General features: G+C 45.3%; 1 protein-coding gene across 5 annotated transcripts in view; it reads left to right on the top strand.

Moving 5' to 3' along the window:
* Positions 1-24,856, top strand: part of SLC39A11 (solute carrier family 39 member 11) — a 641,085-nt gene that overhangs the window by 90,844 nt on the left and 525,385 nt on the right. The gene's annotated exons all lie outside the window — the stretch shown is intronic.

Below are 24,856 nucleotides of genomic sequence, written 5' to 3'. Positions count from 1 at the left end.
TTAGTCGGGCAGCAGAGTTAAGGATGGACTGGAGAGGTGCGAGGGTGTTAGCAGGAAGGCCACAGAAAAGGATGTTGCATTAGTCTAGACAGGAGATGATGAGGGCATGCACAAGCATTTTAGTAGATTGAGGGTTGAGGAAGGGACGGATTCTGGAAATATTTTTCAGCTGGAGGCGGCACGAAGTGGAGAGAGCTTGAATGTGCGGTTTGAATGACAAGGCAGAGTCAAGGGTTACTCCGAGGCAGCGGACCTCCGGTATGAGGGAAAGCGTGATGTTGTCAATTGTTATAGATAGGTCAGCTAAGGAAGATCTGTGGGATGGGGGAAAGATGATCAGTTCAGATTTGTCCACATTCAGTTTGAGGAAGCGGGACTAGAAGAAGGAGGATATGACTGATAGACACTCTGGGATTCTGGAGAGCAGAGAGGTGACGTCTGGGCCAGAGAGGTAGATCTGAGTGTCATCAGCATATAGATGGTACTGGAATCCATGGGACTATATGAGTTGCCCCAGGCCAAGTGTATAGATTGAGAAGAGTAGGGGTCCTAGAACAGAGCCTTGGGGGACTCCAACAGAGAGAGGGTGGGATGAGGAGGTAGTGTGGGAGTGGGAGACGCTGAATGTGCGGTTGTAGAGGTATGAGATCCAGGATAGGGCGAGGTCTTTGATGTCAAAGGAAGAGAGGATCTGTAGTAGGAGGCAGTGGTCAACTGTGTCAAAGGCAGAGGGCAGGTCTAGAAGGAGGAGTATAGAGGATTGTCTGCTCGCTTTGGCTCTAAGTAGGTAGTTAGTAATTTTGGTCAGGGCTGAATCAGTAGAGTGGTGGGAAACCAGATTGTAGATTGTCAAAGAGCAGGTTAGATGAGAGATGGGAGGAAAGTTCAGCGTGGACGTGCTGCTCCAGGAGTTTGGAAGCGAATGGGAGCAGCGATATTGGGTGATAGCTGGACATAGCGGTTGGGTCGCGGGTTGGCTTTTTAAGGATAGGCGTGATTGTGTCATGTTTGAAAGCAGAAGGAAAGGTACCAGAAGTTAGTGATAGGTTGAAGAGGTGGGTTAGGGATGGGATGAGTGGTGGCGAGGTTAGGGAGGAGGTGGGATGGGGTTGAGTGCACAAGTGGTGAGGTGTGATTTGGAGAGAAGATGAGCAAGCTCCCCTTCAGTGATGTTGGATAAGGAGGTTATGGCGTTTGGGCATTGGTCTGGTATGCAAAGGGGTTGTGGTGGTTGAACATTACAGACTTGCTTTGTTTGGACTAACTTTTTTTAAAAATTTGTTTATTAGACTTCGAAACAAGAAGAGGATGTAATGTACAACATACATATTTGCTTGTGGTTGTGAACATTGTACAGAGCATACACATTACCGTCTTTTTGTTAAGTACTAAACCAAAAAGTGAACACTCTTATGATTTACGGGTAATATATGCATAATCCCCCAAGCATATACAAAGACCAACAGGCTATACATTATGAGCATGTACATCAGTCATATCTCACAGGCCTTTATCACGTCGCTCAGATAATGTAGATTAATTATAAGTTCCTAAACTAAACTACAACTACAACTATTTACTAACTTGCAGCCTACTATCTTGCATTATATTGTCTCACATGCAGTGTCTCCATTCTACAAAGTAAGATGAGAAGAGTTCCACTTCTCCCAGATCTTTTCAAATTTGCCCAGGCATCCCCTGCTCTGATATAATGTGCGCTCGTATGGAACAATCGTATTTACAAGTCAATCCAGGTTCTAAGAGAGGGACATGAATTACCCATCCACCGTAGTGCCAATACTTTTCGTGCCAGAAACAGCGTTTAATTTAGAAAAATCCCAACATGGTGACCCCAAACCTCCTCCTCCCATACCCCAAACAAGCAGACCAGTGGTTCAAGAGGGACAGGAGTTTGCACTAGTGATGACAAAAATAGCGTCACCTCTTTCCAGTACTGTAGGATAGTGGGACACTGCCATATCATGTGAATAAAGTCTGCATCTGGTGAATGACATCGCAAGCATTCTGATGATTGGAATCGACCCATCTTAAAAAGTCGTATCGGAGTCAAATATGATTGGTTTACTATATTCAACTGTATCATTATTAATAGATGGTGATGCTCTGATCGGAGACTCCAGGATCTCTTCCCACTCCTCTCCCTGCGTATTAGGGATGAGTCTTTCCCATTTCCCTTTAGCAGAACTTATGGCAGATTCTGCTCCCACTGACAGCATGTACCTATACAAAGAGGAGATAAGGCACTGGGGACCCTTCGAGTTAAGGATTCCTATCAAAGGTAGGGACGAAATGGCATGGCCCACACCTCTATGCTCCTTATGTGCGACTGAAGAGCAGACCTTAGTTGTAAATAGCGGAAAAATTGAGATCTCGGGACATCATGTTTAGCCTGTATCTGCTCGAAAGACATTTAAGGTCCCATGATCATACAAGTCTCCTATCAAGGAGTCATTATGTTGAGTCCAAAAATCAGTGGACGGGTGACTTAGTAATACCGGAAATTAGACATTTTTCCATAGGGGCATTTCAGCTATCCAATCACTTTCTTAATTTGCCTCCATACTAATCGTGCCAGACGGAGCAGGGGCAGTAAACGAGGGACACTAGGCCTCTCCAACTCCAGGAAACCCAGTGGACAATTAGTTCTTGCAGCATGAAGCAAGTGACTTTCAGAATTAGGGAGATAATTACCCGGCATCCATGTACTTAGGGCTTTAGCCTGTCCAGCCAAATAATATAGGAAGAAATCTGGTAGTGCCACCCCCCCCCCCCCCTCCCTTTTTAGGCTTCTGAAGAGTGGACAATTTAAGTTTGGGTCTGGTTTTCCCCCATATAAAAGATGTGACCTGGGAATTAAGATTCACAAAAAAGGACTTGGGTACCATTACAGCACTGTGCTGAAGGGCATAGCTAAGTTTGGGAAGTAATATCATTTTAATCAGGTTGATGCGTCCGGCCACAGACAACGGTTATTTGCTCCAGGTTACAAGTTTAACTCTAACCAGTTCCAGCAATGGGTAGATATTAAGTTGTAAGTTGAGCGTGCTGTTATTGGATACATGAACGCCTAGGTATTTAAAGCTAGATACAATAGACAACGAGGAGAGAGCCTCAAGTCGGGGCATCGGAGCATGGGATAGGGGTAACAGGGCAGACTTTTCCCAATTTTTATATAAGCCCGAATATTTACTGAATCCATCTATGGTGGCAATCACTTGAGGCAAAGTTTCCTCCGCCTCGTCCATAAATATCACCATATCATCTGCGTATAAACCTATGGTATCTACCCGACCCACTATATCTATACCCCTAATGCCAGGGGAGGACCTTATGCATATTGCCAGTGCCTCAATCGCAAGGGCGAAGAGGGCCGGGGAAAGGGAGCACCCCTGAAGGGTCCCCATGTTTAATGAAAAGGGCTCAGATATGGAATTGTTCACAATAATATAGGCTTTAGGTTTCATATATAGTAATTTAACCCATTTTATAAACTTATCACCAAAGCCATACCTCTGTAGACATGCGTAGAGGAAAGGCCACTCAAGAGAGTCAAAAGCCTTGGCGGCATCTAACGATGCCAGTGCCCATTTATTATCTGGCATTAGAGAACTATACTGGACTATTGACTGGACTCGTCTGATATTAATTGAAGTGCTCTTACCAGGCATAAAGCCCGTCTGGTCAGGATGTATAAGGTTCAGTATAATTGAATTTAATTTGGTGGCGAGAATTTTAGTAAAGATTTTATAGTCCACATTTACAAACGATATGGGACGATAGGAACCACATTCCAAAGGGTCCTTCCCCTCCTTCCTAAGCACTATGATATTAGCCTCGTAAAAGGATGCAGGCATAGTTTCTCCCTCCCATATTCCCCGAAATACCTTTATCAGAAGTGGCGTTAATATGTCTCGGTATTTCCTATACAATTCAATAGGGAACCCGTCCGGCCCAGGGGCCTTCCCGGAGGCCATGTCCGTTATGGCATTCTCTAACTCCTCCACAGTGAATTCAGCGTCCATAAAGGCTCGCTGATCAGAATCTAAGGTAGGGAATTTTACATCTGACAAGTAATCCAGACACTCCAAATTATCAGCGCCACTCTTAGATTCATATAATGACTTATAATAATCATAAAAGCAGCCAAGAATCTCCTCAGTTGAAGACACCAACGAATCATCCGACTTACGGATCTGTAATATTGTATTAGAAGTATTATGTTGGAGCACCAGATAGGCCAGTAGTTTACTTGCCTGATTTCCCAGTTCAAAATAAGACTGGCGAGCAAAGAATAATTTGCGCTTAGACTTAGTGTCTATATGCTGGGTGTATAATCGCTGGGCAGCCAATCGCTTAATCCTATTGCCATTTGTTTGATTAGATATGTATGCAGCCTCGGAATCCTTCAATCGCTGTTCCATCACGTCATCCTCTCTTGAGGTTACCCGCTTAATATAAGAAATTGTGGAGGACATGCAGCCCCTCAGATATGCCTTAAGGGCATCCCAAAATAAATTAATATCCTGAGGTTCCTGGTGGGACAAAATGAAGCAATGCAATTGATTGTTCTATTGGGGGGTACTATCATTTTCAGCCAGAAAGGGTTCAACTTCCAAACCATCCTGTTATTTAATTGCCCGTACTTAAGTTTGAGGATGACCGGACTATGGTCTGAGATCCCTCTACTGCCATGCTCCACACTATCCACCCACATCGCCAGACCACTGGTTCCGAATATTTAATCTATGCGCGATAGGGAGCGCCTGGTGGATGAGTGGCAGATATACTCTCTCAACTCAGGGTGCCGCACTCTCCACAAATCCAGCCACCCGCTACCCTCCATAAGTAGCGACAGTTGGGTTGCTGACCGCGAAGGAACCCCCCCAGCCACTCCATCATCCAGTCTCAATTTATCAAGACGATTGTTCATAACCATATTGAAGTCCCCCATACAGATAACATCCGCGTCCGGATAATTTAGGGCGCAACTCATCGCCTTCTGGAGAATGGACATATTAGCCGGAGGTGGATTATAAACACATAAAATCACATATTTATTCGGACTCCCATGACAGCACCACGAGAGAGGGGATCCGCCCTTCAGGAACAGGAAACCTACAGATACAAAAGGGCGGCACTTCTCCCACGCATCAGTTGGTTTCCTGTTCCCGAGGGGACGGGATCCTACGGATGAAATACCGGATCCCAGGCCGGCCGGCCGGTACAGGTAGCGAGGGGGTCTCCTACCTCGGCCTGGTGCTGAGCTCCTGGAGGATGCCACGGTGGCCCAGGATGGGTGGCACGGCGGTGGCGTATACAGCAGAGAGCAGCGTCCGGAGGAGGTCCGTCTCCATATGTGTAAGTATGCCCCCCAGGGGCTCCCAACTCCGGCGGCGTGGTCGGGGGGGCCGGCACGGCTGCAGGGAGCTGAGGCCAGGAAGCGCTCCATAGTGGAGCGCCCGGGCGTCCCGTGTGACTTCCGGTCACGTCAGAGTCGTGGTGACGTCAGGGGGCGGGGCCTGGGGGCACTTCCGGGTCGGCGGTGCCACTGCGCAGGCGTGGGGACCCAAGATGGCGGCGCCCATCGGGAGGATGCCGGGAGGTCCTATGGGGGGGAGGGCGCGGCAGGAGGAAAATCTGCTGTCTGGAGGAGGAGGGCTATATAGGCAGGACCCTAGATGGGTGCCTTGCCTTAGCCACATTATTGCGTGCAGTAATGGAGAGTGATCAGGAGCAGCAGCGGCAGCAAAAGGAGCAGCAGCAAAAGCAGCAGCAACGGCGGCAACAGCGACAATCTTCACTGCCGCCCCTGGATGACCTTAGGCAGGTCAAACTGAAGGAGAAAGAGTCCTGTGACCGTAAGGAGCGTCCAGAACGAAGTGACCAATCCAGTCATAACGGCTCCTCTAGGCGGACAGGAGCATCGCCTGAGAAAAATCCCCCTCATTCTCCGGTACTTGATTGTGGCACTGGTAAGTGATCTTCGTGAATGTTCACTCAGTGACGGGGCCTCCTTCTGTGTTTTATTCTAGGGGAAGAAAGCTACGAGTAAAACCAAACACAGGGAATGCGCACTCTGTGCTTGCCCGTTACCAGACTCATGCCCCAAAAGGTTGTGTCCCCTCCTGTATCCAGCAGACAGTGGCGGAGGAGTCGCCCGCAGTAGCGGCGTGTTTAAGGGATATAGTCAGGGCAGAGATGAAGGAAACCCTAAAATCCCTGTCCCAACCAGAAAGTTTAAGGGGTGAGGACCCGGTGGAGTCGGATTCCTCGACAGAGTGGAGGAGAAGTAAGGACTCCCATGTTTCATCTCCCTCGTCCTCCTCAGAAGAAGAGGACTCTGGTCGGTTTTGCCTGCCGCTTGACCGGGTAGACAAGTTAGTAAAAGCAGTCAGAGGGACAAAGGAGGTGGAGGAGCCGAAGCCTCAATTATCCATGCAGGATGTCATGTTCGGGGGGCTGGAGCAGAGGAAGCGTAGAGTCTTCCCAGTAAACGAAAAGATTCAGGATCTGATCCGCAGAGAGTGGAAAAAGCCAGATAAAAGAGGGTCGCTACCACCAGCCCTCAAGCGGAGATATCCCATTGACGATTCAACAATAAATAATTGGGACAAGGCCCCCAAATTAGATGCAGCTATTGCGAAGGCATCAAAGAGATCCTCACTACTCTTTGAGGACATGGGGTCCCTTAAAGATCCTCTAGACAAGAAGGCAGATACCTTCCTTAAAAATACCTGGGAGATGGCAGCCGGTTCCTTAAGACCAGCAGTAGCATCAACATGCACGGCCAGGTCCATGATGGTCTGGTTGGACCAGTTAGAGTCGCAGTTAAAACAAGGAACATCTAGACAGGCAATCCTTGGGGCCCTACCAATAATCCAGGATGGCGCAGCCTTCCTAGCAGATGCCTCGGCTGATGCAGTCAGAATGGCCGCCAGGGCAGCAGGACTCTCTAATGCGGCTCGGAGAGCCCTGTGGCTAAAGTGCTGGCCGGGAGATATTCAGTCCAGGGCGAAACTCTGTACTATCCTGTGTGAGGGGGAATATTTATTTGGAGCAGTCCTGGACGAACTGCTGGAGAAGGCCGGGGATGATAAGAAAAAATTCCCAAATCTTTTGTCCGCATCTTACCGACGTCCATTTAATAGGAGATTCGGTCAAAGGAGAAGGCGCAACCCTTCACCTAATAGAGACCGTCCCAGATGGGAGGATAGAAGGAGAAGAGGTACGGGCTTCATGTTCAGGCGCTCGTCGAGAGAACGAAAAAGACAGAACCAATGACTAGCAATTCCCATGGGGGGTAGACTGTCATCCTTCCTCCCAGCATGGTTACAGGTCACCAATAGTGACTGGGTGCGGAATGTGATATCCACCGGGCTCAGGTTGGAGTTTACTCAAGTCCCACAGGATACCTTTAAACCAACACCCTTAAGATCATCACCCCTCGAACAAGCGGCTTTAGAAGCAGAGGTCTTGAACCTGTGCCTGAAAAACGTTCTGATAGAGGTTCCAGAATCTGAGAGAGGAAGAGGGTTCTACTCTCCCTTATTCCTAATCCAAAAACCGGATAAAACCTTTAGAACGATTATTAATTTGCGTTTCCTTAATGAATTTTTGGTTAATCGCACCTTTAAAATGGAGTCCATCAATTCGACAATAAAAATGCTGTTTGAAGGGTGTTTTATGGCAGTCGTGGACTTAAAAGACGCGTACTATCATGTGCCTATCCACGCAGATTTCCAGCAGTTCCTGAGAGTGGCGGTATCAATAGACGGTATAATCCGTCATTATCAATATAGAGCCCTTCCCTTTGGTCTCTCAGCAGCGCCCCGGGTATTTACAAAAATAGTGGCCGAAGTTATCGCTCATTTACGGGAAGTTGACATCTTAATTGTCCCATACTTGGATGATTTTTTGATTGTGGGAAATTCAGTGGGCCATTGTCTATCTCAGATAGGAAAAGCTAAGTCCAGATTAGAGAACCTCGGATGGATAATAAATTATGAGAAATCCTGTTTTCAGCCCTTAAGGGTCCAGAAGTTTCTAGGCTTGCTGTTAAATTTAGAAACTCAGCAGTGTCTGTTACCTGTAGATAAATTACAGCAGATACAGCAGCAGGTTCTTCGGGCAATCGATAAACCCTCCATGACCCTCAGGCAGGCCATGTCCCTGTTAGGCTCCCTAACCTCATGTATCCCAGCGGTCAAGTGGGCACAATTCCACACTAGGGCCCTTCAGAAAGACGTCCTGGTTAATAGCAGGACCTTAGAGGACTCCTTGCAGGGTCAAGTAGTGCTAAGCCCCTCAACTTTTACATCTCTTAGGTGGTGGCTCGATGACGGAAATTTAGCCTCGGGAGTGCCCTGGGTGATGCAGATAACCCGCGTAATAACCACAGACGCTATTCCTTGGGGTTGGGGGGCCCATATGGGGGACATAGTGGTACAGGGACAGTGGGACTCCGATGCTGAGACCTGATCTAACCAGAGGGAGCTGCTGGAGATTGAGTTGGCCGTTAAAAAACTCATTATGTATGTACAGGGCCATCATGTGAGGATACTCTCGGACAACCAGGTAGCGGTAGCCTATGTCAACCACCAGGGTGGAACCCGCTCCGACGCCCTGATGCGGATAACGAAACGTCTCCTTCAAATAGCCGAGAAAAATTTTCTATCTTTAACTGCACTCCACATCAGGGGAAAAGACAACATGAAGGCAGACTTTCTAAGCCACAGGGCCCTAAAGCAGTGAGAATGGGCTTTAAACTCAGACATCTACAACCAGATTGTCCGCAAAAGGTGTCTACCGGAGGTGGACATCTTTGCCACCAAAGAAGACAGGGAGGAAAAAACTTTCTGCTCCCTAAATCCCAGGGAAAATCCACTGGCCGTCGACGCCCTCCTAATAAAATGGGACTTCTTGCTGGCTTATGCTTTTCTGCCTTTGATCCTTCTACCTCTGGTAGTGAGGAAGATCAGGGAAGACGGGGCAAGGGTCATATTGATTGCCCCCTTCTGGCCCAGAAGGACCTGGTTTGCATGGTTGAGGACCATGTCAGTAAGCGATCCCTGGGTACTGCCGAACCTTCCAGATCTCCTCTACCAGGGGCCAGTCAACCACCCACAAGTAGCGGGACTCCGTTTGACGGCATGGTGTTTGAGAGGGCACTATTGAAGGACAGAGGTTTCTCAAAAAATGTAATCGATACACTCCTAAAAAGTAGGAAACAAACCACCACAAATATCTATGCTAGAACCTGGAGGCGATTCCTGTCCACCTTTGAGTTTAATATCAGGAATGGAATACCCATAATACAGATTCTGGAATTCCTCCAGAGGGGTCTCGAGTTGGGCCTTTCCACTAGTACATTAAAAGTACATGTTTCAGCTTTAGGGGCCCTATTTGCATGTGACATTGCCGGCAACCATTGGGTGTCGAGATTCATTAAGGCAGTTACCAGATCGAGGCCCATACTCAAAGATAGGTGTATACCTTGGGACTTGAATTTAGTCCTGACAGCCATGACAGAAAAACCGTTTGAACCTCTGGATTCTGCTTCATTAAAGATGATATCACTTAAGACAGCCTTTTTGGTAGCAATAACATCTGCACGTAGAATAAGCGACATACAGGCACTTTCCAGATTGCTCCCTTACACAGAATTCTTACAGGATAGAGTAATCCTAAGGCCAGACCCGGCATACCTTCCCAAGGTAGCATCTCATTTTCATAGGACACGAGATAGTTCTGCCTTCCTTCCTCCCTAATCCAACCAATCCTAAAGAACAAAAACTTCAGGCTCTAGATGTTAAGAGATGCCTACTTAAATATTTAGCAGCCACGGATCCTAGGAGGAGGGAGAACGCATTATTTTTATCCTTCCAAGGTCCCAGGAAAGGGTGTAGAGTGTCAAAGCGCACGTTACCGAGGTGGATTAGGGAGGCTATCTCTCTTGCCTACACAGCAGGTGGCGGTCCGGCTCCACAGAACCTGAGGGCGCATTCCACTCGTGCCATGGCATCATCCTGGGCAGAGAGATCGGGAGTATCAATTGACCAGATATGTAAGGCGGCCACCTGGTCATCTCCTTCCACCTTTTTTAACCACTATCGGTTAGACATGGGTCCCTCCTCAGATCTCACCTTTGGGCTGAGGGTGCTGCAGGCTGTAGTCCCTCCCTAGATTAGTTTACATCTCTGTAATTCTCTCGTGCTGTCATGGGAGTCCGAATAAAGTATTAAGTTACGTACCGGTAACTGTATTTTTCGGAAGCCCATGACAGCACCCTTAGTTCCCTCCCTTGTTCACGTATAGGGGTGCACCCCTTTAGAAGATTGTTTTCACAAGTTCACCTTATGTGGGAGATGGTTTAAAGATTTGTAAATAGGATAGATAGGTTGTATATATTGTGTATATGCGGTGTACTAACCATGGTAGCCTCTCAAGCTCTGTAGTCCAACTGATGCGTGGGAGAGGTGCCGCCCTTTTGTATCTGTAGGTTTCCTGTTCCTGAAGGGCGGATCCCCTCTCTCGTGGTGCTGTCATGGGCTTCTGAAAAATACCGTTACCGGTACGTAACTTAATACTTTCCTGGTATTTATCGATTCACCAACAGTGAAACTCCTCTCGAGTAACTAGTATGGAATGCATGAACAGACCACTATACCCAAGGCTTCTGCACGCATCGGGCTGTATCCCTGGTCAGATGCGTCTCCACCAAGGCCACAATGTGAGGGCGGTAATGTCTAATCTGCGAGAAGACTTCGATCTTTTTCCGGGGAGTTTTTATACCTCTCACATTCCATGTCATACATCTCATCTCAGACCCCATATTTACTCCGCTGGATATAGCCTACATCAGTACCCAGGTAAAATTTAGAAACACCACACTTAAACTGAAATTGCTGCTGGCTACGAATTATACCTAGAAAGCAAATAAAACCACTGTAAAAAATACATCAAAGTGGAAAAACAAACAATACGGGATCAAAGTCCTGCTCTCCCATCACGAAATAAACATGGGGATACCATCACTGAGCTCAGTGTCCGGTATTGTTGGTAATCCGGACGCCCGTGGAAAATGCTCCAATCAAACCATCAATAAAAAGAATTTTGATTAACAGTAGAGACGTCAGGATTCCTTCGCAGCAGACCCGCTGTGGGACCGCAACCACTCAGCCGCCTCCGCCGGCTCCGTAAAAAATAGAGAAGAACCCTCGTGGACCACCCGGAGCCTGCCCGAATAGATCATTGAGTACACAATATTCCTCTCCTGGAGCCGCTTCTTGATTTCCATGAATTGTGCTCTTTGTTTCTGAAGTTCCATGGAGAAATCCAGAAAAATTGAGATTGTGGCATTGTTGAACTTGATGGGACTTTTTTGTCGAGCTAGGCGTAGAATCGCATCCCTGTCCTTGCAATTGAGAAGACATGCCAAAAAAGGTCTAGGTGGGGCTCCAGGAGAAAGATGTCTTGTAGGGACCCTATGAGCCCTTTCCACAACAAATGTTGGGGAGACTTCGTCTCCCAAAGAGGTTTTGAGCAAATCTTCTAGAAATTGTTTTGGATGTTGAACTGCCGAAAGTTTCGGCAGACCAATAACTCTGATGTTGTTCCGACGCATTCTATTCTCCAGGCTGTCTGCTTTTTGCCTCCTTGCGTTCACCGAGCCCGCCGCTTTCGTAAGCTTGGCTTCCATGGGTGGGATGGTGTCCTCTACCTTGGACACCCTTGTCTCCATCTCCGTAATACGCCCTCTCTTGGCCTGCATATCTTGTCGAAGATGCCCCACCTCGGTATACACGTCCTCTATTTTCCCCGTCAGCGATATCGTAGTTATGGAGATGGCCTGCATCAGTTGTTCAGATGCTTGCTTGAGGGTTAATTCCTCCTGCTCACTCTCCTCTTCACCCTCAGAGGGACCATTTTTACGTTGAGCCTGTGAGGGGTTATTTCTGAGGGACCGTGTAGTGTCAGAGTGGTCAGGTCTAGCAAACTCTTTCAATTTTCCAGCTGCTTCTGCCCCCTTGGAGCGGTTCATTTTCAATAGCAATATGGCACAGCGGGTAACAGAAATGGTATGTCCAGGGGGACTCTCAGGTCCAAGTTATGAGCACAGCAGTATAATATAATAATAGCAAGTGTCCTAGGGACAACACAGAGCAGAAGGGCCACGCAGGAAGATAAATCCCGGCTCTAAAGAGTGACGGAGAGGCCTTATGGCTGGGGAGGGATCCGCAGTGCCCACAGAGACAGCAGCCAGGGATGGGTCCAGAGGACCCTGGAGTAATAACACTGACTAGCTGGGTTACTGAACAAAGGGGAGTGCAGGGCCCAATCTTCCAGAGCACTCACCACTTCTCCCTTTCAGATCCACAGGATATGTGCTCACCGTCCTGCCAGCGCTGCGTCTCTCACAGCCAGAGCGCGCTCTTCTGAAAATGGCCGCCACCTCCTGCAGGCCCCGCTGGCTGCCCTGGCCTTTACCGCTATCTGCCCGCCGAGATTCAGCCTCCTGCGGGGGTCCAGGGGTGCTCCACAGTCCAGGGGGTCCAATATCGGCAGGTATGCCAAGGCACCACGAGTCCGCTGACCAGATCAATGTCAGGATGTGAGGAGCTCTCCCTGAACGCGTCCTCTCTCAGCCGCTACATAGCCACGCCCCCGTGTTTGGTCTATCTTGATTTTGAAGTGCGTAGCAAAGTCCTCAGCAGAGATTAGGGAAGTTGGAGGGGGCAGTGGTGGGCGGAGGAGGGAGTTAAAAGTATTGAACAACTGTTTAGGGTTGTGGGCTAAGGAAGGTACAAGGGATGTAAAGAAGGCCTGTTTAGCAGAGGTGAGGGCAGATTTGAATGCGAGTGTTGCTTGTTTGAGTGCAGTGAAGTCGTCTTGCGAGTGCTTTTTCTTCCAGTGCCGTTCAGCAATTCTGGATGCTTGCCGAAGCTTTTTTAGTGGTGTTATTGTGTCAGGGTTGTCTATTGATTCGTTGCACTCTGTTATGCGTGACAGGGGTGACCGAGTTGATGGCTGATGCAAGAGTGGCATTGTAGAAACTAGTGGCAGTGTCTGTGTCGTGGAGTGAAGATATGAAGGACAGTGGTAGAATAGAGTCAGAGAATGTGCGAGTGTCTAGGTGTGCGAGGTTTCTGCGGGGGTGCGCGTGTTGCTGGACATGGGTGATGGGTGAGGAGGACAGGGATGAGAAAGTGAGTAGATGGTGGTCAGGTAGAGGGAGTGGGGAGGTTGTGAAGTTGGATAGGGAACAGAGACGGGTGAAGACCAGGTCTAATGTGTGTCCATCTGTGTGGGTGGCTGAAGAGGACCACTGAGCAAGTCCAAAGGATGAAGTAAGGGACAGGAGTTTGGAAACTGCCGACTGGTGGGTGTCAGTGGGGATGTTGAAGTCACTCATGATGATGGTGGGAATGTCAGCAGAGAGAAAGTGAAGGAGCCAGGTAGAGAATTGGGTCAATGGAGGCAGTGGTCGGACCTGGAGGTCTGTAAATGACAGCCACTTGGAGGTTGGAGGGAGAGTAGATGCGGACAGAGTGGACTTCAAAAGAAGGGAGGATAAGGTAGGGAAGAGGTGGGAATCGGTTGAAGGTGCAGTTGGAAGAACGGAGGCTCACTTCTCCACCATGTCTGTTGCCAGGGTGCGAGGAGTGTGGGTGAAGTGGAGGCCGCCGTAGCATAGTGCAGCAGGTGAGGCGGTGTCGGAGGGTGTCAGCCATGTTTCAGTGAGGCCAAGGAAGGAAAAATTGTGAGAGGTAAAGAGGTTGTGAATCACATGGAGTTTATTGCAGACGGAGCGGGCATTCTAGAGTGATCCAGAGAGAGGGAGCAGGGTGGTGGGCGTGAAGGGCACAGATTTGAGGTTGGAAAGATTTCGGGTGTTTATGTTTGGTTGGGAGCGATAGAAGAGGGTAATAATGGAAGGTATGAGCTGTGTGGGTCCGGATTGGGAGATATGTCACCAGCAGTGAGGAGAAGCAGAAAGAGGCAGAGCATGTGGGAGGAGAGTGGGCGACTTGTTTTGTGTTTTATTAGGAGAGATCTGAGGTTGAGGAGCAGGTCAGGTGGGGAGGAAAGAGGGAAGGAGAGATTATTACTTGGTTACAGGGTGCTGGGGTTTGTGGATAGCAAAGGAGAGTGAGGAGTAATGGAGCCAAAACTGTTAGAGCGTATGTCAGCATGATGAGAGTAAGTGTGGAGGAAAGAGAGAGAAATTTCGTAAACACAGTGGGTAGTCATACCTTCTGTTCACTTCTGGCTCATTTCTGTTGTTCTCCTTATAGAGACAGACCGAGGTCAAGACAGACCAATGACTCTGAATTTATAACAAGTTAACTGCACATTAAACAGGCCAGGTGTGAACAGGAGGGAGAGGCAGCAGGGAGACATCTCACAGACACAGGAGGGGATTAATTAGAAGCAAGAAACAAAAAAAAGGAAATAGTCAGATCCAAAAGGATAGCTAAAGCGAAAGTGTGTTAGCATCAAGGAAATAGGATGAGAAAGCATTCAGGGGAAAGTAAAAAAAAAAAAAAAAACCATACCATTGATAGCAGACAGATACAGGGGTGATTGGGGTTCAGGAAAGGTGGGTGATGATGGTATTGAAGCCAGGGGACATACCTGAGGATGAAGCAGATTGATTGTCAGACTGATAGTAATAATGAAGCATAGTAATAATAATAATAATGAAGCATCTATAGCAGGGAGTTCTTTTTCTGGCATATTTCTGTTGTTATCCTTAACCCCTTTCTGCCATTAGACGTACTATCCCGTCCATGTGCCCTGGGACTTAATTCCCAGGGACGGGATAGTACGTCTAATGCGATCAGCGGCGCCCACGTGGTGAGCGCCGCTGATCGCGGCCGGGTGTCAGCTGATTATCACAGCTGACACCCTGCACAATGTGTCAGGGGCGGTCACGGACCGCCCCAGACACGTTAACCCCTTGTACACCGCGATCAAACACGATCGCGGTGTACCGGGGGTTAAAGGGAAGCATCGGCAGGGAGGGGGCTCCCTCCGTGCTTCCCTGAGCCCCCCACGGCAGCGCAATGTGCAGCGCTGCTGCGGGGGACTCCTTCCCTACAGGCCCCCGGATCCAAGATGGCGACGGGGGCCTTCGGGGGCCTGTAGGGAGCTGACTTCCTCACTGCCTGCAAAGCGCAGGCATGAGGAAGTCTGCTGATCTGTCACAGTGATCTGTGATGTGACAGATCAGCGATCTGTCACAGGACAGTGATGTCCCACCTGGGACAATGTAATAAAGTAAAAAAAAAATAAATAAAGTGTAAAAATAATTTTAAAAAAATCGCTAAATAAATTAGTAAAAATAAAAAAATATTCCCCAATAAATTCATTTTTTGAAAATAAAATAAAAAAAACAAAGTACACATATTTGGTATCGCCGCGTCCGTAGCGACCCGCCCTATAAAACTGTCCCATTAGTTAACCCCTTTAGCGAACCCCTTAAAAAATAAAAATAAAAAACGAAGCAAAAAATAATGATTTATTATCATACCACCGAACAAAAAGTGCAATAACGCGCGATCAAAAAGACGCATATAAATATCCATGGTACCGCTGAAAACGTCATCTTGTCCCGCAAAAAACAAGCCGCCATACAGCGTCATCCGCAAAAAAATAAAAAAGTTATAGCTCACAGAATAAAGCGATGCAAAAATAATTATTTTTTATATAAAAAATTTTTCATTGCAAAAAAACGACAAAACATAAAAAAACGACCTAAATGAGGTATCGCTGTAACTGTACCGACCCGAAGAATGAAACCGCTTTATCAATTTTACCGCACGCGGAACGGTGTAAACGCACCCCCCCAAAAGAAATTCATGAAACGCTGTTTTTTGTTCATTCTGCGTCCCAAAAATCGGAATAAAAAGCGATCAAAAAATGTCACGTGCCACAAAATGGTACCAATAAAAACATCAACTCGTCCCGCAAAAAAGACCTCACATGACTCGGTGGGTCAAAATACGGAAAAATTATAGCTCTCAATGTGTGGTGATGCAAAAACTATTTTTACAATAAAAGCGTCTTTTAGCGTGCGACAGCCGCCAAACATAAAAACCGCCATAAATAGTAAATCAAACCCCCCCCCCGTTATCACCCCCTTAGGGAAAAATAATAAAACTAAAAGAAAATGTATTTATTTCCATTTTCCCATTAGGGTTAGGGCTAGGGTCAGGGTTAGGGGTGTGTTGAGGTTAGGGTTGGAGTTATAATTGGGGGGTTTCCACTGTTTGGGCACATCAGGTGCTCTCCAAATGCAACATGGCGTCTGATCTCAATTCCAGCCAATTCTGCGTTGAAAAAGTCAAATGGTGCTCCTTCCCTTCCAAGCTCTGCCATGCGCCCAAACAGTGTTTTAACCCCACATATGGGGTATCAGCCTACTCAGGACAAATTACAAAACAACTTTTGGGGTCCAATTTCTCCTGTTACCCTTATGAAAATAAAAAATTGGGGGCAAAAATATAATTTTTGTGGAAAAATTTTTTTTTTATTTTCACGCCCAGGCGTTATAAACTTCTGTGAAGCACTTGGGGGTTCAAAGTGCTCACCACATATCTAGATAAGTTCCTTGGGGGGTCTAGTTTCCAAAATGGGGTCACTTGGGGGGGTTTCCACTGTTTAGGTACATCAGGGGCTCTCCAAACGCGACATGGCGTCCGATCTGAATTCCAGCCAATTTTGCATTGAAAAAGTCAAGCGGCGCTTTTTCCCTGCTGAGGTCTGCCATACGCCGAAACAGTGGTTCCCCCCCACATATCAGGTATCAGCGTACTCAGGACAAATTGCACAATAACTTTTGCAGTCCAATTTCTCCTGTTACCCTTGGTAAAATAAAAAAAATTGAACCTGAAGTATTTTTTAGTGAAAAAAGTTAAATGTTCATTTTTTTTTTAAATATTCAAAAAATTCCTGTGATGCACCTAAAGGGTTAATAAACTTCTTGAATGTGGTTTTGAACACCTTAAGGGGTGCAGTTTTTAGAATGGTGTCACTTTTGGTTATTTTCTATCATATATACCCCTCAAAGTGGCTTCAAATGTGATGCGGTCCGTAAAAATAAAATGGTGTTGCAAAACTGAGAAATCGCTGGTCACTTTTTAACCCTTATAACTTCCTAACAAAAAAAATTTTGGTTCCAAAATTGTGCTGATGTAAAGTAAACATGTGGGAAATGTTATTTATTAAGTTTTTTGTGTGCCGTATCTCTGTGATTTAAGGGCATAAAAATTCAAAGTTGGAAAATTGCGAAATTTTCAAAATTTTCGCCAAATTTCCGTTTTTTTCACAAACGCAAGTTATTTGAATGAAATTTTACCACTAACATGAAGTACAATATGTCACGAGAAAACAATGTCAGAATCACTGGGATCCATTGAAGCGTTTCAGAGTTATTACCTCATAAAGGGACAGTGGTCAAAATTGTAAAAATTGGCCTGGTCATTAACGTGCAAACCACCCTTGGGGCTTAAGGGGTTAAAGAGACATCCTTATACAGTAGAGACACACCGCAAATTACTCAATGAAGAACACAGTCATTTTTATACCGAATTTAGAAACCAATTGATCAACACTAGTCGGTTGTGGTTGTCTGAATGGCAATATGGGGCACTGTCACAATATTTTCCTTTTATAAATCAGTTGAATTTTGCCTTTCTTTTATTCCCTTCAATTATGTACAGGGTAACACACACTTTTTGCCTTTCCTAGCTTTTCACAATCTATAAGTGTAGGATAGAAGGCATTAAAGTCGTTATTGTCAGGAACACCGCACTGCACTTGCTCACTGAGCCAGTGTGCATGTCCTGAGAACATACTTGTGCCTAAAGATACCTGTGGAGCGGGGCAGCAGTGGTGACGATGCGTGCTCCAGGCTCACAGGACCTGTGTCACTGAAGGAAGAAAGCAGTGAAGGACCTACGATCATGTCACTGCAGGGGCGGGGCTTAGCGTCCTGCTGCTGGAGATAAGTGCAGGATTCTAATGCAGGGATCCTCAAATCAGACAAAGGGGGTCATACACAGAGAGGGCAGCGCGGTACCAGAGGGACAAGCAGAGAGTAGTTAGAATGTAAGCAATGAGTCATACACGGAGATAGCAGCACAGTGCAAGAGGGGCAATCAGAGACTAGTCAGGACATAGGCAATGAGTCAGAAACCAGAGAAGCCGATAAACAGTACAGAATCAAGAGACAAACTCACAACAGGGGACAGAACCGTGTCAGAACCATATAAGCAAGCTAGAAGACAATCAGAAGGCACAGGCACACAGGGGTCACCACACACAGCCAAAGGCAAAAGTATAACTGACAGGGATTGGAGTCTCCCAGGGCTATAAGAAGCCCTCCTTGAGCCAAAGAGAGGCTACAATAATTAACACCCGGTGTGCAGGTCAAGCCTGCACTGAGCCCAAGACATTAACCCCTGACGTGCAGGTCAAAACCTGCACTGGGATCATGACAGTTATCTTTTTTTTTTTCTTCAGGAGCAATTGTCAAGATTGACAGTAGCATACTTGCTCTGAAATGTGCACTCTCCAATTCTCCAGTCTGAGTTTCTGCAGCATCGGAGGAGTATATGTGCAATGAAGCCGAGCTTACAAACTGTGTAGCCTACTGATTGCCAAGTGTGCGCTCCTTGCCTAGGAAACCGGCCACCTTTTTGCTAGACTTTATAATGAACCGTAGGCAATATGTAGTAAACTATAAAATGAAATATCATTTCCATTCTTGAGAACGGAGTGCATTTTTAATAAGATGAAAAATGAAAAGTTGCTTTTTGCAATTTTAACCGTTTTGGAAAAGTAGACCACCTGTTTTAATGCCTGCCTTCACTGAAGTTTTAGTTTGGTTTTTTATTCTTCCCTTTTTGATTACAAGGTTGAAATCCGCTTGTTAAGAACACGCAACCTTGCAACTTACTTGTTATTCTAAAGAATGGACAGATTTTTAATTCAATTTTGTACTGCTCTTTGCCTATGTTACAGTCCACTTCTGCAGGCCAGTAGAGGTGGCTGTTCTGGACATGGACCACAACCGCACTTACAAGCTCTTTGCTATAGATTTTGTAAGCTGTCCGGAACGCTGGAGTCCCCCTGCACTTCTCCAATGCCGCAGAGGCAAATCCTTTTTTTTATATTGTATCCACCTTGTATATAAAGGGGTTTTCTGACTCGATCCAAGGGGAATAATTGTGCTAAATAATTAAAGAACCAGTATTCTTTCTATTTTTGAAAAAAAAAGTTCCTGTTTATTATTAAAGCAGGGAAAAGTAAAGGTATGACAGCATTGTATGTTTTTCTCTTGCATTGTCATCTGAGAGCAGCATTGATCTTTTTTTTTTTTTTCTTTTTTGTCTAACCAACTATTAAGCTTCTAGATTTCCCAGCGGAACCTGACATTTTTAGGTTATGTGAAAGGAATAAATCACCAACTAATTTGAGCGTCAACTTGTAAGAAAATCGAGCCTTAATTGTTGTGCCATTAGTAAAAGTGCTAGTCGAACGCATTTAGTCTCATCATTGTCACAAAGTCACTTTGCATCCCAGCCAGTTACTTTGCTGTCATTTGGTCACTTTGCTCCGATGCGGCGGCGGTGACCTTTTAAAATTTGCATATTCATTCCTGCTGATGGTTTTTACAATGAACTGTCATCTTTTGTTTTTACAATGAACTGTCATCTTTTGTTTCATACTTTTACACCACTATTTTTGTGAATTAAAACCTACTAATTGGAAATTTGTGCAAAAGAGATCTCAAGTATTTACTAGGTAAAGTCGATTAAGCCACTAGGGTTCTGGGGTTGGGGCCGCAACTAATCATACATTGATGCCCAAACATAAGTATATGGATTTCTGTACATTTCCATACTCGTGTAATTGGACTTGCTCCAATTCCTAAAATATATAATAAATTGCAGGATATGCTGTCATTTTTTTCATAGCAATTTGGGAAAGTTATAAAATGTCCTATAAATGTCTGTTCTATTCCTGATATAAGGATCTGGGCTTTTAGTTAAGATGAATCTGTGCTGCACTTTATGTACAGGTTCAGTATTGAGGCAGTGCTGTGGAGTTGGAAATCAGGGAAATTGAGGCGTCCGAGTCGTTGGTTTGGCTAACTGACTCCACATCCCTGTCTGCAAGTATCGTACGCTCATTGAATTCACTAGTGTAAAAGTACAATGTCCTGATTGTGAATGCGTCCCAGTGGAGCAATGTGGAAGTGAGTTTCTCCAAAACAAAACCTTTGACGAAATTCCTTGGAAAAACCCATTTCAACATTGATTATTCAACATTATCTTTAGGATAAAAATATGAGAGTGACTGTGTCTGGTACTATAATTCAGTCGTATTTACCTGAACTGTAGAGCCATTAACAGCCACCCAAATGGTTGATTCTTTTGCTGTGCTTGTAAGAGGTCACGGGTTTGTACAGGTGTTTGGGAAGGTTGGACCCCCACCAATACTGAGATGCAATGTAGCAGTGGATGCACAGGCTCACTTCTCCTCCATTCACATAGTGGGATTTAAGGCCCTGGTTTTCACCATCACTCAGGTCTGGTATAGCAATAAACAAGCATATGTCCCTTTTAACCCCTTAACCCCCAAGGGTGGTTTGCACGTTCATGACCGGGCCAATTTTTACAATTCTGACCACTGTCCCTTTATGAGGTAATAACTCTGGAACACTTCCATGGATCCTGGTGATTCTGACATTGTTTTCTCGTGAGATATTGTACTTCATGCTAGTGGTAAAATTTCATTCATATAACTTGCGTTTATTTGTGAAAAAAAACAGAAATTTGGCCAAAATTTTGAAAATTTCGCAATTTTCCAACTTTTAATTTTTATGCCCTTAAATCACAGTGATACGGCACACAAAAAACTTGATAAGTAACATTTCCCACATGTTTACTTTACATCAGCACAATTTTGGAACCCAAATTTTTTTTTCTTAGGAAGTTATAAGGGTTAAAAGTTGACCAGCGATTTCTCATTTTTGCAACACCATTTTATTTTTACGGACCGCATCACATTTGAAGCCACTTTGAGGGGTCTATATGATAGAAAATAGCCAAAAGTGACACCATTCTAAAAACTGCACCCCTTAAGGTGTTCAAAACCACATTCAAGAAGTTTATTAACCCTTCAGGTGCTTCACAGGAATTTTTTGAATATTTAAAAAAAAAAAAATGAACAGTTAACTTTTTTTCACAAAAAAAATACTTCAGGTTCAATGTTTTTTATTTTACCAAGGGTAACAGAAGAAGTTGGACTGCAAAAGTTATTGTGCAGTTTGTCCTGAGTACGCTGATACCTGATATATGGGGGGGAACCACTGTTTCGGCACATGGCAGAGCTCAGAAGGGAAGGAGCGCCGTTTGACTTTTTCAATGCAAAATTGGCTAGAATTCAGATCGGACACCATGTCACGTTTGGAGAGCCCCTGATGTACCTAAACAGTGGAAACCCCCCACAAGTGACCCCATTTTGGAAACTAGACCCCCCAAGGAACTTATTTAGATATGTGGTCAGAACTTTGAACCAACAAGGGCTTCACAGAAATTTATAACGTACAGCGGTACAATTAAAAAAATCATATTTTTCCACAAAAATGATCTTTTCACCCCCAATTTTTATTTTCCCAAGGCAACAGGACCCTAAAAGTTATTGTACAATTTGTCCTGAGTACGCTGATACCCCATATGTGGGTGTAAACGACTATTTGGGCGCATAGCAGAGCTTGGAAGGGAAGCAGCGCCATTTGACTTTTTAGGCTAGAATTGAGATCGGACACCATGTCGCGTTTGGAAAGCCCCTGATTTACCAAAACAGTGAAACCCCCCCACAAATTACACCATTTTGGAAACTAGACCCCCCAAGGAACTTTTCTAGATGTGTGGTGAGCACTTTGAACCCCCCAGTGCTTCACAGAAGTTTATAAGGACCGGGCGTGAAAATAAAAAAATCGTATTTTTTCAACAAACATGATCTTTTAGTCCCCATTTTTTTATTTTCCCAAGGGTAACAGGAGAAATTGGACCCCAAAAGTTGTTGTCCAATTTGTCCTGAGTACGCTGATACCTCATATGTGGGAGAAAACTACTGTATGAGCACACGTCGGGGATCGGAAGGGAAGTAGTGACGTTTTGGAATGCAGACTTTGATGGAATGGTCTGTGGGTGTCATGTGCGTTTGGAGAGCCTCTCATGTACCTAAACTATTGAAACTCCCCATAAGTGACCCCATTTTGGAAACTAGACCCAACTCCCCATAAGTGACCCCATTTTGGAAACTAGACCCCCCACGGAACTTATCTAGATGTGTGGTGAGCACTTTGAACCCCCAAGTGCTTCACAGAAGTTTATAATGCCCGGGCGTGAAATAAAAAAATAATTTTTTTCCACAAAAATGATATTTTTGCCCCCAATTTTTTATTTTCCTAAGGGTAACAGGAGAAATTGAACCCCAAAAGTTGTTTTGCAATTTGTCCTGAGTACGCTGATACCCTATATGTGGGGTAAAACACTGTTTGGGCGCATGGCAGAGCTTGGAAGGGAAGGAGCACCATTTGACTTTTTCAACGCAGAATTGGCTGGAATTGAGATCAGACGCCATGTTGCATTTGGAGAGCACCTGATGTGCCCAAACAGTGGAAACCCCCCAATTATAACTCCAACCCTAACCCCAACACACCCCTAACCCTAATCTGAGCCCTAACCCTAGACCTAACCCTAAAGGGAAAATGGAAATAAATACATTTTCTTTTAATTTTATTATTTTTCCCTAACAAAGGGGGTGATAACGAGGGGTTTGATTTACTATTTATAGCGGCTTTTTATATTTGGCAGCTGTCACACGCTAAAAGACACTTTTTATTGTAAAAATAGTTTATGCATCACCACATATTGAGAGCTATAATTTTTCCATATTTTTACCCACTGAGTCATGTGAGGTCTTATTTTTTGCGGGACGAGTTGATGCTTTTATTGGTATCATGTTCGGGCACGTGACATCTTTTGATCGCTTTTTATTCCGATTTTTGGTACGCAGAATGAACAAAAAACAGCGTTTCATGAATTTCTTTTGGGGGGTGCGTTTACACCGTTCCGCGTGCGGTAAAATTGATAAAGCCCTTTTATTCTTCGAGTCAGTACAGTTACAGCGATACCTCATTTATGTCTTTTTTTATGTTTTGGCGCTTTTATGCAATGAAAACAGTTTTATATAAAAAATAATTATTTTTGCATCGCTTTATTCTGCGAGCTATAACTTTTTTGATTTTTTTCACTGATGACGCTGTATGGCGGCTCGTTTTTTGCGTGTCAAGATGACGTTTTCAGGGGTACCATGCATATTTATATGCGTCTTTTTGATCGCGCGTTATTGCATTTTTGTTCGGCGGTATGATAATAAATCATTATTTTTTGCTTCATTTTTTATTTTTATTGTTTAAGGGGTTCGCTAAAGGGGTTAACTAATGGGACAGTTTTATAGGGCGGGTCGTTACGGACGCGGCGATACCAAATATGTGTACTTTTATTGTTTTGGGGTTTTTTTATTTCCAAAAAATGAATTTATTAGGGAATATTTTTTTTTTTAATTTATTTAGCGACTTTTTTTAAAATTATTTTTACACTTTTTTAATTTTTTTAACTTTATTACATTGTCCCAGGTGGGACATCACTGTCTTGTGACAGATCGCTGATCTGTCACATCACAGATCACTTCTAATGGAACTTAGTTTTCTGGACTTTCATGCGCTGCTTGACATAATACACAATCCGGTTATATTGAAAGATCAATCTTTTATTCCCATTTAATCCCAACGCGTTTCGAAGTGGAAAACACTTCTTCAGAGGATGACAAATATATTTGTCATCCCCTGAAGAAGTGTTTTCCACTTCGAAACGCGTTGGGATTAAATGGGAATAAAAGATTGATCTTTCAATATAACCGGATTGTGTATTATGTCAAGCAGCGCATGAAAGTCCAGAAAACTAAGTTCCATTAGAGGTGTTATACTGGCGGTCACTTGTCTGACCATTTGGACGTGCAGCAGCTGACGATCTCCACATGCCTGATCTCTCCTTTAGCGGGTGGATGGATTTTATATATCTTTATAACATTATCATCAGATAAGACCCTATTGCGCTTCTCTGTTTCCTATAGTGTATTTTATTGAAATATCACAGATCACTGTGACAGATCAGCGACCTGTTATAGGCACTGCACAAGGCTTCCTCGTGCCTGCGCTTTGCAGGCATGAGGAAGCCATCTCCCTGCAGGCCCCCAAAGGTCCCTGTCGCCATCTTGGATTCGGGGACCTGCAGGGATGGAGCCTCCCGCAGCAGCGCTGCACATTGCGCTGCTGTGGAGGGCTCAGGGAAGCACGAAGGGAGCCCCCTCCCTGCCGATGCTTCCCTTTAACCCCCGGTACACCGCAATCCTGTTTGATCGCAGTGTGCAAGGGGTTAACGTGTCGGACCGCCCCTGACACATTGTGCCGAGTGTCAGCTGTGATAATCAGCTGACACCCGGCCGCGATAAGCGGCGCTCACCACATGGGCGCCGCTGATCGCTGTGATGTACTATCCCGTCCCTGGGAATGAAGTCCCAGGGCACATGGACGGGATAGTACGTCACATGACAGAAAGGGGTTCAGGACTAATTCTTAATTTTCAGATATTTGCGTTGATCCTAAAGGGGGCTTTACACATAGCAATATCGCTAGCAATATCGCTAAAGCGTCACCGATTTTGTGACACAGCAGCGATATTGCTAGCGATATCGC

The sequence above is a fragment of the Dendrobates tinctorius genome, unplaced genomic scaffold, assembly GCF_039654945.1.
Source record: "Dendrobates tinctorius isolate UK_male_01 unplaced genomic scaffold, ASM3965494v1 ptg000014l, whole genome shotgun sequence".
Classification (NCBI taxonomy): domain Eukaryota; kingdom Metazoa; phylum Chordata; class Amphibia; order Anura; family Dendrobatidae; genus Dendrobates; species Dendrobates tinctorius.
This window is presented reverse-complemented; position numbering and strand designations above follow the sequence as displayed.